The sequence below is a fragment of the Artemia sp. Qi Xiang Cuo genome, chromosome 3 (genome assembly GCF_049724085.1).
Source record: "Artemia sp. Qi Xiang Cuo chromosome 3, ASM4972408v1, whole genome shotgun sequence".
Taxonomy (NCBI): Eukaryota; Metazoa; Arthropoda; class Branchiopoda; order Anostraca; family Artemiidae; genus Artemia; species Artemia sp. Qi Xiang Cuo.
In genome coordinates this window covers 35683023-35695812 of record NC_142796.1, presented here as the reverse complement: position 1 = coordinate 35695812, position 12790 = coordinate 35683023, and the positions used below count along the sequence as shown (strand labels likewise).

Below are 12790 nucleotides of genomic sequence, written 5' to 3'. Positions count from 1 at the left end.
AGGAAATATCTTTTAGGAAAACAACTCCCCCCACAGTCTTTAAGGCATGGGCTATTAGTTATGTATTGGTAGCAAATAACGTTTTTATAAAAATCTTTGTCATAGAAACTTGAAAAAGGGCTCATTTGATTTGAAATTCAAAGGGTTGGTACGATTTTTAATAGTCGAAAGTGATTGGAGGCCAACTAACCCCCCTCTCACGCCCACCTTTTCCGCAAATACATCCAATAAAAATTTGTAGATAGCCATTTTATTCAACGTAGTTGAAAGTTTTGGCAATAAGGTCTTTAAGGATCACAACCCCTCCCTCCACAGCCCTCAGGACAAGGGTTGTAAGCTATGCCATGGGAGCAAATAAAGTTTTTATTGAAAGCGTTGTTGTAGAAACTTCAAAAGGGCTCATTCAATTGGAAATTAAAAGGGCTAGTGCCTTTTTAACAGTTAAAAGTGATTGGAGAGCGACTAACGCCCCTCTCAAGCCCACCATTTTCCCAAACACATCCAATCAAAATTTTGAGATATCCATTTTTTTCAACGTAGTCAAAAGTTCTGGAACTTAGATCTTTGCGGACGATAACCCCCTGAGAGCCCTCAGAGCAAGGGTTGTAAGTTATGCCCTGGGGGCATATACGGTTTTTATTGAAAGCATTGTCATAGAAACTTCAAAAAGGCTCATTCAACTGGAAATTGAAAGGTATGGTGCCTTTTTTAATAGTTGAAAGTGATTGGATAGCGACTAACGCCCCTATCACGCCCACCATTTTCCAAAACACATCCAATCAAACTTTCGAGATATCCATTTTGTTCAACGTGGTTCAACGTTCTAAAAATTAGGTCTTTTAGGATGATAAACCCCTCAGATCCCTCAGTGAAAGGGTTGCAAGTTATGCCCTGGGGGCATATAAGGTAAATATAGAAGGCGTTGTTGCAGAAACTTCAAAAAAGGCTCATTCGATTGGAAATTCAAAGGGCTAGTGCCTTTTTTAATAGTCGAAAGTGATTGGAGGGCAACTAGCCCCCCAACCCCACGCCCACCATTTCCCCAAACACATCCAACCAAAATTTTGAGATAGCCATTTTGTTCAGCATTGTTGATTTCCGGATAGAAATTATGTTTTTGAGGAGGACACTCCCCCACACCCCTTGGGGCAAGGGTTCTAAGTTATGCCCTGGGGGCATATAAGGTTTCTTTAGAACGCGATTAAAATTTTGAGATATCCATTTTGTTCCAAGTAGTTAAACGTTCTGGAAATTAGGTCTTTTAGGTTGATAACCCACCTCAGAGCCCTCAGTACAAGGGTTGTAAGATATGCCCTGGGGGCATATAAGGTTTATATAGAAAGTTGTTGCATAAATCATAGGCAGCGCGATCGCGCTGCCTAAGTAAAGAACGGGGAAACTCAAGAACGAGACAAGAAACGGAGACTAAGTAAAGAGGAGGACACTCCCCAACAACCCTCAGGGTAAGAGTTTTAAGTTATGCCCTGGAGGCATATAATAACAATGTTGGCACAGTGTAGTATTTATTAGTTTTTTCCTTTAGAGCAGGGCACTTAAACTTCAAAAAGGGCTCATTCAATTGGAAATTGGAGTGGCTTGTGCCCATTTTAATAGTCGAAAGTGATTGGAAGGCGACTATAAACACCCCTTCCACGCCCACCATTTCCCGAAACACATCCAATCAGAATTTTGAGATAGCCATTTTGTTCAGCGTAGTTGATTTCCAGATAGAAATTATGTTTTTGAGGAGGACACTCCCCCAAAACCCTTGGGGCAAGGGTTGTAAGTTATGCCCTGGGGGCACATAAGGTTTTATAGAACGCGCTGTCATAGAAACTTCAAAAGGGGCTCATTTGATTGGAAATTGAAATGGCTAGTGCCCTTTTTAATAGTCGAAAGTGATTTTTTTAATAGTCGAAAGTGAATAGTCGAAGAGATAGCTAATTTGTCCCACGACGTGCAAAGTTCAGTAAATTATACATTTGAGCATGACACTTCTCTCAGAGACTTTAGGGATAGGGTTATAATTTATGTCCTGGGGACATATAAAGTTTTTATTATAATCTTTGTCATAGAAGCTTGAAGAAGGGATCATTTTATTTGAAATTTAAAGGGCTAGTACAATTTTTAATAGTCGAAAGTGATTTGAGGGCAACTAACCCGCCTCTCACGCCCACCTTTTCCCCAAACACATCCGATCAAAATTTTTAGAGAGCAATTTATTCAACGTAGTTGAAGGTTTTGGAAATTAGGTCTTTAAGGATGACAACCCCTCCCCCCACAGCCCTCAGAGCAAGGGTTGTAAGTTATGCCCTGGGGGCATATAAAGCTTTTATTGAAATCGTTGTCATAGAAACTTCAAAAGGGCTCATTCAATTGGAAATTGAAAGGGCTAGTGCCTTTTTTAAGAGTTGAAAGTAATTGAATAGCGACTAACGCCCCTCTCACGCCCACCATTTTCTAAAACGCATCCAATCAAAATTTTGAGATATCCATTTTGTTCCACGTAGTTGAACGTTCTGGAAATTAGGTCTTTTAGGAAGATAACCCCCACAGAGCCCTCAGTGCAAGGGTTGTAAGTTATGCCCTGGGGGCATATAAGTTTTATATAAAAAGTTGTTGTATAAATCATCGGCAGCACGATCACGCTGCCTAAGTAAAGAACAGGCATTCTCGAGAACGAGACAAGAAATGAAGACTAAGTAAAGAGGAGGACACTCCCCCACAACCCTCAGGGTAAGGGTTTTGAGTTATGCCCTGGGGGCATATAATAACAATGTTGGCACAGTGTAGTATTTATTAGTTTTTTCCTTTAGAGCAGGGCACTTAAACTTCAAAAAGGGCTCATTCAATTGGAAATTGGAGTGGCTTGTGCCCATTTTAATAGTCGAAAGTGATTGGAAGGCGACTAACACCCCTTCCACGCCCACCATTTCCCGAAACACATCCAATCAAAATTTTGAGATAGCCATTTTGTTCAGCGTATTTGATTTTCAGATAGAAAATATGCTTTTGAGGAGGAAACTCCCCCAAAACCCTCGTGGCAAGGGTTGTAAGTTATGCCGTGGGGGCATATAAGGTTTTATAGAACGCGCTGTCATAGAAACTTCAAAAGGGGCTCATTTGATTGGAAATTGAAATGGCTAGTGCCCTTTTTAATAGTCGAAAGTGATTGGAAGGCAACTTCCCTTCCACACCCACCATTTCCCCAAACACATCCAATAAAAATTTTGAGATAGCTAATTTGTCCCACGACGTGCAAAGTTCAGGAAAATATACATTTGAGCAGGACACTCCCCCCACAGTCTTTAGGGGAAGGATTATAAGTTATGCCCTAGGGGCATATAATGTTTTTATTGTAATCTTTGTCGTAGAAACTTGAAGAAGGGCTAATTCTATTTGAAATTCAAAGGGGTAGTGCCCCTTCTAGTAGTCGAATGTGATTTGAGGGCAACTAACCCCCCTCTCACGCCCACCTTTTCCCCAAACACCTCCGATCAAAATTTTTAGAGAGCAATTTATTCAACGTAGTTGAAGGTTTTGGAAATTAGGTCTTTAAGGATGACAACCCCTCCCCCCCACAGCCCTCAGAGCCAGGGGTGTAAGTTATGCCCTGGGGGCATATAAAGCTTTTATTGAAATCGTTGTCATAGAAACTTCAAAAGGGCTCATTCAATTGGAAATTGAAAGGGCTAGTGCCTTTTTTAAGAGTTGAAAGTAATTGAATAGCGACTAACGCCCCTCTCTCACCCACCATTTTCTAAAACACATCCAATTAAAATTTTGAGATATCCATTTTGTTCCACGTAGTTGAACGTTCTGGAAATTAGGTCTTTTAGGAAGATAACCCCCTCAAAGCCCTCAGTGCAAGGGTTGTAAGTTATGTCCTGGGGGCATATAAGGTTTATATAGAAATTTGTTGTATAAATCATAGGCAGCGCGATCGCGCTGCCTAAGTAAAGAACGGGGACACTCGAGAACGAGACAAGAAATGGAGACTAAGTAAAGAGGAGGACACTCCCCCACAACCCTCAGGGTAAGAGTTTTAAGTTATGCCCTGGAGGCATATAATAACAATGTTGGCACAGTGTATTATTTATTAGTTTTTTCCTTTAGAGCAGGGCACTTAAACTTCAAAAAGGGCTCATTCAATTGGAAATTGGAGTGGCTTGTGCCCATTTTAGTAGTCAAAAGTGATTTGAAGGCAATTAACACCCCATCCACCCCCACCATTTACCGGAACACATCCAATCAAAATTGTGACAGAGCCAATTTTTTCCACGTAGTTGATTTCCAGATAGAAATTTTGTTTTTGAGGAGGACACTCCCCCACAACCCTTGGGGCAAGGGTTGTAAGTTATGCCCTGGGGGCATATAAGGTTTTATAGAACGCGCTGTCATAGAAACTTCAAAAGGGGCTCATTTGATTGGAAATTGAAATGGCTAGTGCCCTTTTTAATTGTCGAAAGTGATTGGAAGGCAACTTCCCTTCCACACCCACCATTTCCCCAAACACATCCAATAAAAATTTTGAGATAGCTAATTTGTCCCACGACGTGCAAAGTTCAGGAAAATATACATTTGAGCATGACACTCCCCCCACAGTCTTCAGGGCAAGGGTTATAAGTTATGCCCTAGGGGCATATAAGGTTTTTATTGAAATCTTTGTCGTAGAAACTTGAAAAAGCGCTCATTTGATTTGAAATTCAAAGGGGTAGTACCCTTTTTAATAGTCGAATGTGATTTGAGGGCAACTAACCCTCCTCTCACGCCCACCTTTTCCCCAAACACCTCGATCAAAATTTTTTGAGAGCAATTTATTCAACGTAGTTGAAGGTTTTGGAAATTAGGTATTTAAGAATGACAACCCCCCCCCCCCCACAGCCCTCAGAGCAAGGGTTGTAAGTTATGCCCTGGGGGCATATAAAGCTTTTATTGAAATCGTTGTCATAGAAACTTCAAAAGGGCTCATTCAATTGGAAATTGAAAGGGCTAGTGCCTTTTTTAATAGTTGAAAGTAATTGAATAGCGACTAACGCCCCTCTCACGCCCACCATTTTCCAAAACGCATCCAATCAAAATTTTGAGATATCCATTTTGTTCAAGGTAGCTAAACGTTCGGGAAAATAAGTATTTTATGAAGGTAATCCCATCAGAGCCTCCCGGGAAAGAGTAGTCAGTTATACCCTGGGGGCATATGAGGTATTTATTGACATTTGTTGTACAAATACTAGGTAGTGCGATCGAGCAGCCTCAATAAAGAACGGGGACACTCAAGAACGAGACAAGAAACGGAGACTAAGTAAAATGGAGGACACTCCCCCAAAACCCTCAGGGTAAGGGTTTTAAGTTATGTCCTGGGGGCATATAAGAACAATGTTGGCACAATGTATTATTTATTAGTTTTTTCCTTTAGAGCAGGGGACTTCGTATCAAAGAAGTTGTCGTAGAAACTTCAAAAAGGGCTCATTCAATTGAAAATTCAAAGGGCTAGTGCCCTTTTTAATAGTTGAAAGTGATTGGAGGGCAACTAACCCACCTTTTCCCCAAACACATCTAATCAAAACTTTGAGATAGCCATTTTATTCAACGTAGTTTTAAGTTCTGAAAATTAGTTCTTTGAGGATGACAACCCCCCCCCCCACAGCCCTCAGGGCAAGGGTTGTAAATTATGCCCAGGGGGCATTTAAGGTTTTTATATAACGAAATGTCGTAAAAACTTCAAAAAGGGCTTATGCAATTGGAAATTGAAATGGCTAGTGCCCTTTTAAATAGTCGAAAGTGATTGGAAAGCAACTAACGCTCCTTCCACGCCCCCCATTTCCCCAAACACATCCACTAAATATTTCGAGATAGCCATTTTTTTCCACGTAGTTCAAAATTCAGGAAATTATACCTTTGAGCAGGACACTCCCCCCACAGTCTTCAGGACAAGGGTTATAAGTTATGCCCTGGGGGCATATAAGGTTTTTATTGAAATCTTTGTCGTAGAAACTTGAAAAAGGGCTCATTCGAACGAAAATTCAAAGGGCTAGTGCCCTTTTTAATAGTCAAAAGTTTTTTGAGGGTAACTAGCCCCCCTCTCACGCCCATCTTTTCCCAAACACATCCAATTAGTATTTTAAATAACCATTTTATTCAACATAGAAGAAAGTTTTGGAAATTAGGTCTTTAAGGATGACAACCCCCCCCAGCCCTCAGGGCAAGGGTTGTAAGTTATGCCCTGGGGGCGTATAAGGTTTTTATTGAAAGCGTAGAAACTTCAAAAGGGCTCATTCAATTGGAAATTGAAAGGGCTAGTTCCTTTTTTAATAGTTTAAAGTGATTGGAGAGTGACCCTCTCACGCCCACCATTTTCCAAAACACATCCAATCAAAATTTTGCGATATTTATTTTGTTCAACGTAGTTGAAAGTTCTTGAAATTAGGTCTTTTAGGATAATAACCCCCCTCAGAACCCTCTGTGCAAGGGTTGTAAGTTATGCCTTGGGGCATATAAACTTTATATTGAAAGTTGCTATAGAAATGTCTAAAGGGGCTAATTTGATTAGAAATTGAAATTGGAGATTTTAATAGCCGAAAGTAGGTGGAGAGTAAATAACCCCCCTCTTACGCCCACCATTTCCCCAAAAACATTCAAAGTTTAGAGATAGCCATTTTGTTCAACATAATTAAAAGTTCTGGAAATTATGTATTTAAGGATGACAAACCCCCCCCCCCCCAAGCAAAGGTTGTAAGTTCTGCCCTGGGGGCATATAAGGTTTTTATAGATTAGGTTTTCGCTCAACAATATAGGGAACTTCTTCAGCAGGGAATTGACTGAGCTACTGCCCCTTTCAGCAACCAATGGGGAGTGAGACGTCTCTCACCCCCCTCTCATGCACACCATCTCTCCACACGCATCACATCAAAATTTTCATATAGCTATTGTGTTCAACGCTGTAGATACCTATTATAAGTAGATCTTTGAGGATGACAACCACCCTAACAGCCCTCAGGGTCTGAGTCAGTGTCAAATGAAAATTTTTTTTTTTCACTAGGCAGTTTTTTTTTCAAAACGTATTTCTTAACTTTTGGTTACTATGGGCTGTGGTTCGCTCTTTACTAGGTTGCAGCTACTACTGCGACCATGGTGAATATTATGTAGGCCTTTTTGGATTCAGGATGAAATTCTGATCTTAAAGATGTCTGTTTATTAGCTATTGCATTAGTGAGTTAATTAGAAAATGTATCCTTTTTGCTTCTTTAGAAAGTAGCCCAAGTTTGGCTAGCCTAGGATAATGGGTAATCCCACCTGAAGTTTCATCAGCTTACTCTCTTAGCTGCTGCAAATGCAGAGAGATGTCTTGGCATTAGTCTATCAAAAGAACATTTGCCAGCTGCAACCAACATGCTATAAAAAAGCTATACACCTCTATAGTATAGCCAGCACTGGAATTTGGTATGACACTGGCCTCCCCTCAATTCAAAGGAGTGTACAGTGGCATACCACCAAAATTCCATTAAGCTTAAGAACCCTCTACAACCATGAGAGGCTTGCAGTATTGAAAACTCAAACCCTTGTTTACCAAAGGAAAAGGGGTGGTGTCATCACAGCTTTTACATATTTGCAAGCCAACCCTAGCTCAAGCCTTCTTACCATCAGCCTGACCAGAAAACCTAGAGAAACCCAGAAAATTACCTAACAAACTACCAACAACAGATAACACTACCATTTCTTTTCCAACTGTGTTGCCCCACCTTGGAATCCTTAAGTAATCAAACCATTCAATCTCAAATTCTGGAGTTGTTCAAGCATGACATGGACAGGAAGCAGAGAGGCTAGTGACTACAATGGGATATTTCAGAGTCCTCAATGAAACTTTGAAGTCATCACTGGCAGTCATCGTATCTTTGAAACTTTGAAGTCATCATATCGGGAATATTGGTATTAATATCTGTAAAAAAAATTTTCACATTTTCTAGGCTCATTTCCTAAAGCGTGTTCCAGCAAGGTATCATCGTTGCAGCGGTAGCTGCAACCTAGTAAGAGCCAAACACAGCCCATAGTAACTAAAAGTTAAAAAACATGATTTGAAAAAAACTGCCTAGTGAAAAAAATTGCCATCTGACGGGAATGTTAACTATTATTTTGGTTCGCCTTAAAAGTAAAAGTTTATTGTCAAAAGAAATTAATGGGGATTTCAAAAAAGCCTCAAAGCCCTGAAAAATGGTGTCAGATCAAAATGAAAAGTGTACCATTGCAATCAGCATGGTCAAAAACCTTTTACAGGGAAATTAAAGTCCCCATCCCTGAACAACAAGGGAAATCACTTTTTTGCATTGGAAGCCCTGATCTGTCTCCTGTTTTTTTTCCAGGCCTAGCAGGTTACCAGAACACCATGGAGAGATGCTTAATGGCTCATTCAAAAGTTATTTCTCCTATCTACATGCTTTTTATAAATTCCGCCATCTGTAAGTGCCATACGGCACTAAAACGGCACTTTTGGTGCCATTTCTCCAGGGGTGGCACTAGCAGGTTACTAGAATATCATAGATAGGTATTTCATAGCTCATATAAAAAATATTGCTCATATCAATGTCTTTCATATATATTCCACTATCAGCAAGTTCCAAATGGCACTAAAAACAGCACTTTTGGTGTTGTGTCTCAAGTGGAAAAGCTGCAGCTATTGGGCTAGCAGAACTTATAAGAGTGATGTTTAATGACTCATTTGAAAGCTATTGCTCTTATATACGTGCTTTTTTTTTTCAATTTTACCATTCATAAGTGCAATATAGCACTGAAAACAACACTTTTGGTGCCACTTCTTAAGTGGAAAACTCTGAAGTGCAAAACAGGTTCTATTGTATTAGTTATGTTCCAGAACCCTTAACTGGAGGTTCACAAGAACCCCTCCCCTACACTCCCCACCCAGCCCCCGTAGTAAGTTTCATAAATCATCTGCTCATCAGTAAGCTATTGCTTATATTTACTAGGTTTTTAAAAATTCTACCATCTATTAGATTTCACAGATTCTAATGTTAACTAGTTCCTGAGGAAAATTTGCAATGAACTCTTTGTCATAGTTGAAGCATCAGCTGCAACCTAGTAAAGAGCAAAGCACAGCACATAGTCACTAAAAGTTACAAAATGTTAAAATGGTTGTTCTTTCTTCTTTTTTCCAGACCTAGTGGGTTACTAGAACATCACAGAGAGATGCTTAAGAGCTCATTCAAAAGATATTTCTTATATGTATATGGTTTAAATAAATTCCGCCATGTGCTTGTGCCATATGGCACGAAAAACGGCACTTTTTATACTGTTTCTCAAGAGGTGGGGCTAGCAGGCTACTAAAACATCTTAGATAGATTTTTGATAGCTCATATAAAAAATATTGCTCTTATAAGCGTTCTTCCCGTTAACTTCACAGTAAGCCAGCTTCAAGTGACACTAACAGTAATACGTTGGAGATTATATCTTAACTGAAAAAGCTAGGGCTAGTGGTTTACCAGAACTTTTTAGAGTTATGTCTAATTGCTCATTTGATAACTTTTGCTCATATCTATGTGCTTTTTATCAATTCTACCATTCATACATGAGATATAGCACTGAAAACAACATTTTTGGTGCCACTTCTTAAGTGAAAAATTTTGGAAGCATAAAACAGTATCATTGTAATAATTATGGTACAAAACCCTTAACTGGGGGTTTGCAAGAACACCTCCTGCAAATTCCCCCTCCAGTCCCCCTTAATAAGCTGTGCAATTAATGTCCTACAAACACCAATACATTAAATTACATTATTAGAGGCATGGTTCTGTCAGTACAGTGCTGAACTTCAAATTATAATATTTTGTGTTTGATTTCAGCTTGGATTTCTTTTTTTTTTCAATCATGGTTTGTCCCTTCTCATGATTACTTTTCAGATAATCCATTATTTTTGCAAACATGATGCAGTCATTTTTTAAGGCATATCCTGGGAAGGCTGATTAAACCTATTACTCATATCTACATGCTTTTTATCAATTTTACCATCCAAAAGTGCCATATTGCACTAAGAACAGCACTTTTTTTTACCACTTCTTAAGTGGAAGAGTTTGGAAGCATAAAACAGTACCATTACAATAATTATGGCCCAAAGCCCTTAATTGGAGGTTTATAAGAACCCCACATATATTCCCCCTCCAGACCCTCTTAGTAATTTTCATAAATTGCCTGCTCATCTTAAAAGTAAAACATTATTATAAAACCAAATTAACTAAAACTAAAAACTTTTCAACCAAAAATTAGGCTTGACTGATCAACAATTTTGAATTGAACCTTCAAATTTCACTCTGTGATGAAGCCTGTGTGGTAGTTCTAATGGTGGTAATTGAGAGGAAGGGATGCCCTTGCCCTCTTACTTTTTGTTCTTGCCTAGGTTTTGAAAACACCTTTTTTTGGTCACTTTGTTAGAAACAGCACTTGTTTCATTTAAAAAAGTTGGGGAAACAACTGAAAGTGCACTTTGTGGGAATGTGCTATCAACTCAAACTTATAAAAAGTGATTAGGTATAAATATAAGCTTTAAAGTGAGTCCTTAAAAAGCTCTATTTTGTTACAATAGCCTTCTAGTTTCTGCTAGTCAGTAGGTGATTTATAAAGCCCTGTCTTCATTATGGCTTTTTCAGGCAAAGTTGGCTGAGTATAAACAGCTTTTTGCTCATAAAAAACAAACATTCCTAAAAAACATGTATTATTTTGTGAAGTACGGATAATGAATTTATTTTATAAACTGGAAGTTTTTGTTAGCTGTCAAGGTTGTTTGCAGTATTTTCTAGAGGTGTCTTTTCTCCCCTAGATCAGTGATAATTAGAAATTATATTAAAAATAAGTTTTCAACTGAAACTAAGAAGTGACATTAAAACTTAAAATGAATATACATTATTTTATATAAACAAAAAAGATCATGGCAGCATTGTTTCTAGATAAACAGAAAAAAATTATTACTTCACAGCCTATTTAGTATATCAATAAAACTAGTACAAATAAATGAACTAATTATGTTTCCCTATGCTTTTGAGATTATACAAAACTAGTGCTTTACTGAAAACACAAAAATAATATAGGAGTTTTGGTACAGTAAAAGCAAACCAATTAAGGACACTTTTTAAAGAATACAAATATCTTCAATCCCTTTTAAGATAAAGCAACAATCCATTTTAGGATCTTGCTTTATTTTTACCTTAAACCTTAAATTACCTTAAATCACATCTTCTAGCAACTAAGGTTTTTTTTACGTTTAATTTGGTATCACTTCTGCGTAATGGCTCAGTTCAATGACTGGCTCTCGTTTTGGTTCTGAAACGAACATGTCATGATTAGTTTCTACACAAGTTCAAAGTAAATCCATCTTGATAGTATTAGGACTATAGACTAGCTTTAGAATTCATATCATAGCTTAAAATTCACTATTGTATAGAGAGAAATATTTGGATTTCCAGAGTTCATATTATGTCTTATTATTAATTTGGGTCAAAGATGAACTTTATGTGCATTTTATTTATTTACAATTTATATACAATCAGAGGAATACACTTCCACATTAGAAGGATACAAATGAAGGTGTAAGTCTAGGAGCAGTCCAGTACATAAGGAAACATATTAAGAAAACAACTCTTACTTCATAATAAGCAGAATAATCCTACTTAACATATTTTACAGGGGGAGAACCTTTATCTTCACTTCTTTCCTTGTATTTCCAGTTTGTCTATGACATTTCTAAATATTTGTGTCTATTCTGTAAGTTTTGAAAATCCTTTTTAAACAAACACCCAAGTGCCATCTATTTAATCTAACTTAACCTAAATTATCAGTATTTGTCTATTAGCATGTATTTGGTAGGTAGCATTGATAGTGTCTACAAATTTAGAGTATTTGAAAACAGAAAATATAATTGAATTCATGTTTATTTTTCGTAATTTTGTTTAAAAAAAATGTAAAGTAGTGAAAGGGGTGAAGGTAAGTGCTCTCCCCCCTGCAAAATGTAATAGCTAGGATTATTCTGCATATTGTGAAGTAAGGCTTGTTTTCTTAACATGTATCCTGATATACTGGACTGCTCCTAGACTTACACCCAAATGAATCTTATATTTGGGTTCAGGATAAAATTCTGATTCTAAAGGTATTTTTATTTCTTAGCCATTTCATTAGTAGCTAGGTTCTATGCTTTTTCATAATTCATATAAAATACCTTCAGGGCCCTTTTAAGGGCTTAAGATGCAATTAGCCCCAGAAGCAATTATTGAATTATGAAAGAGCATAAAAATGGCATCAAATGATGTTTTCACTTTCATCCTAGCTAAATTATAGTGCCACCTAGAAATTTACCAACAGTTCAATGCTTTGTATACCCAATGCTTGTTCTAAATGGGTAAAATTCTACTTTGGCTACTTTTGGCTATCTTGGAAAGGGGTAAGGTTAGGAAAATGAAACTTTCAGGGATGGGTCTACAGGCTAAAGTATGTCCCAGGAAGGTATTTTGAAGTACCTACCTCCACTCCTTCTCCCTCTAGAGGATCCTGACCTTTAAAAATCTGTGTGTTATAAAAGTGAAACATTGCAAAACAGATTTTCTTCTTAAATAGAGTACAACAAAATTGTTTTTAGCTTCACAACTTTGCTCAATCCTAATGTATAAGGTTTTAAAGATATCCAGAAACATTTCCTAAATTTTGAAAATACAATATTGATATGGCTTAAAATTTCACTCAAATAACACAAATTGCATTTTGAGAACTAAAGCCAGAGAAAAAGAAACTGATAGGC

General features: G+C 37.8%; 1 protein-coding gene across 6 annotated transcripts in view; it reads right to left on the bottom strand.

Moving 5' to 3' along the window:
- LOC148954043 (leukocyte elastase inhibitor A-like) overlaps positions 1 to 12790 on the bottom strand; it is a 104848-nt gene that overhangs the window by 91394 nt on the left and 664 nt on the right. The window lies entirely within an intron of this gene.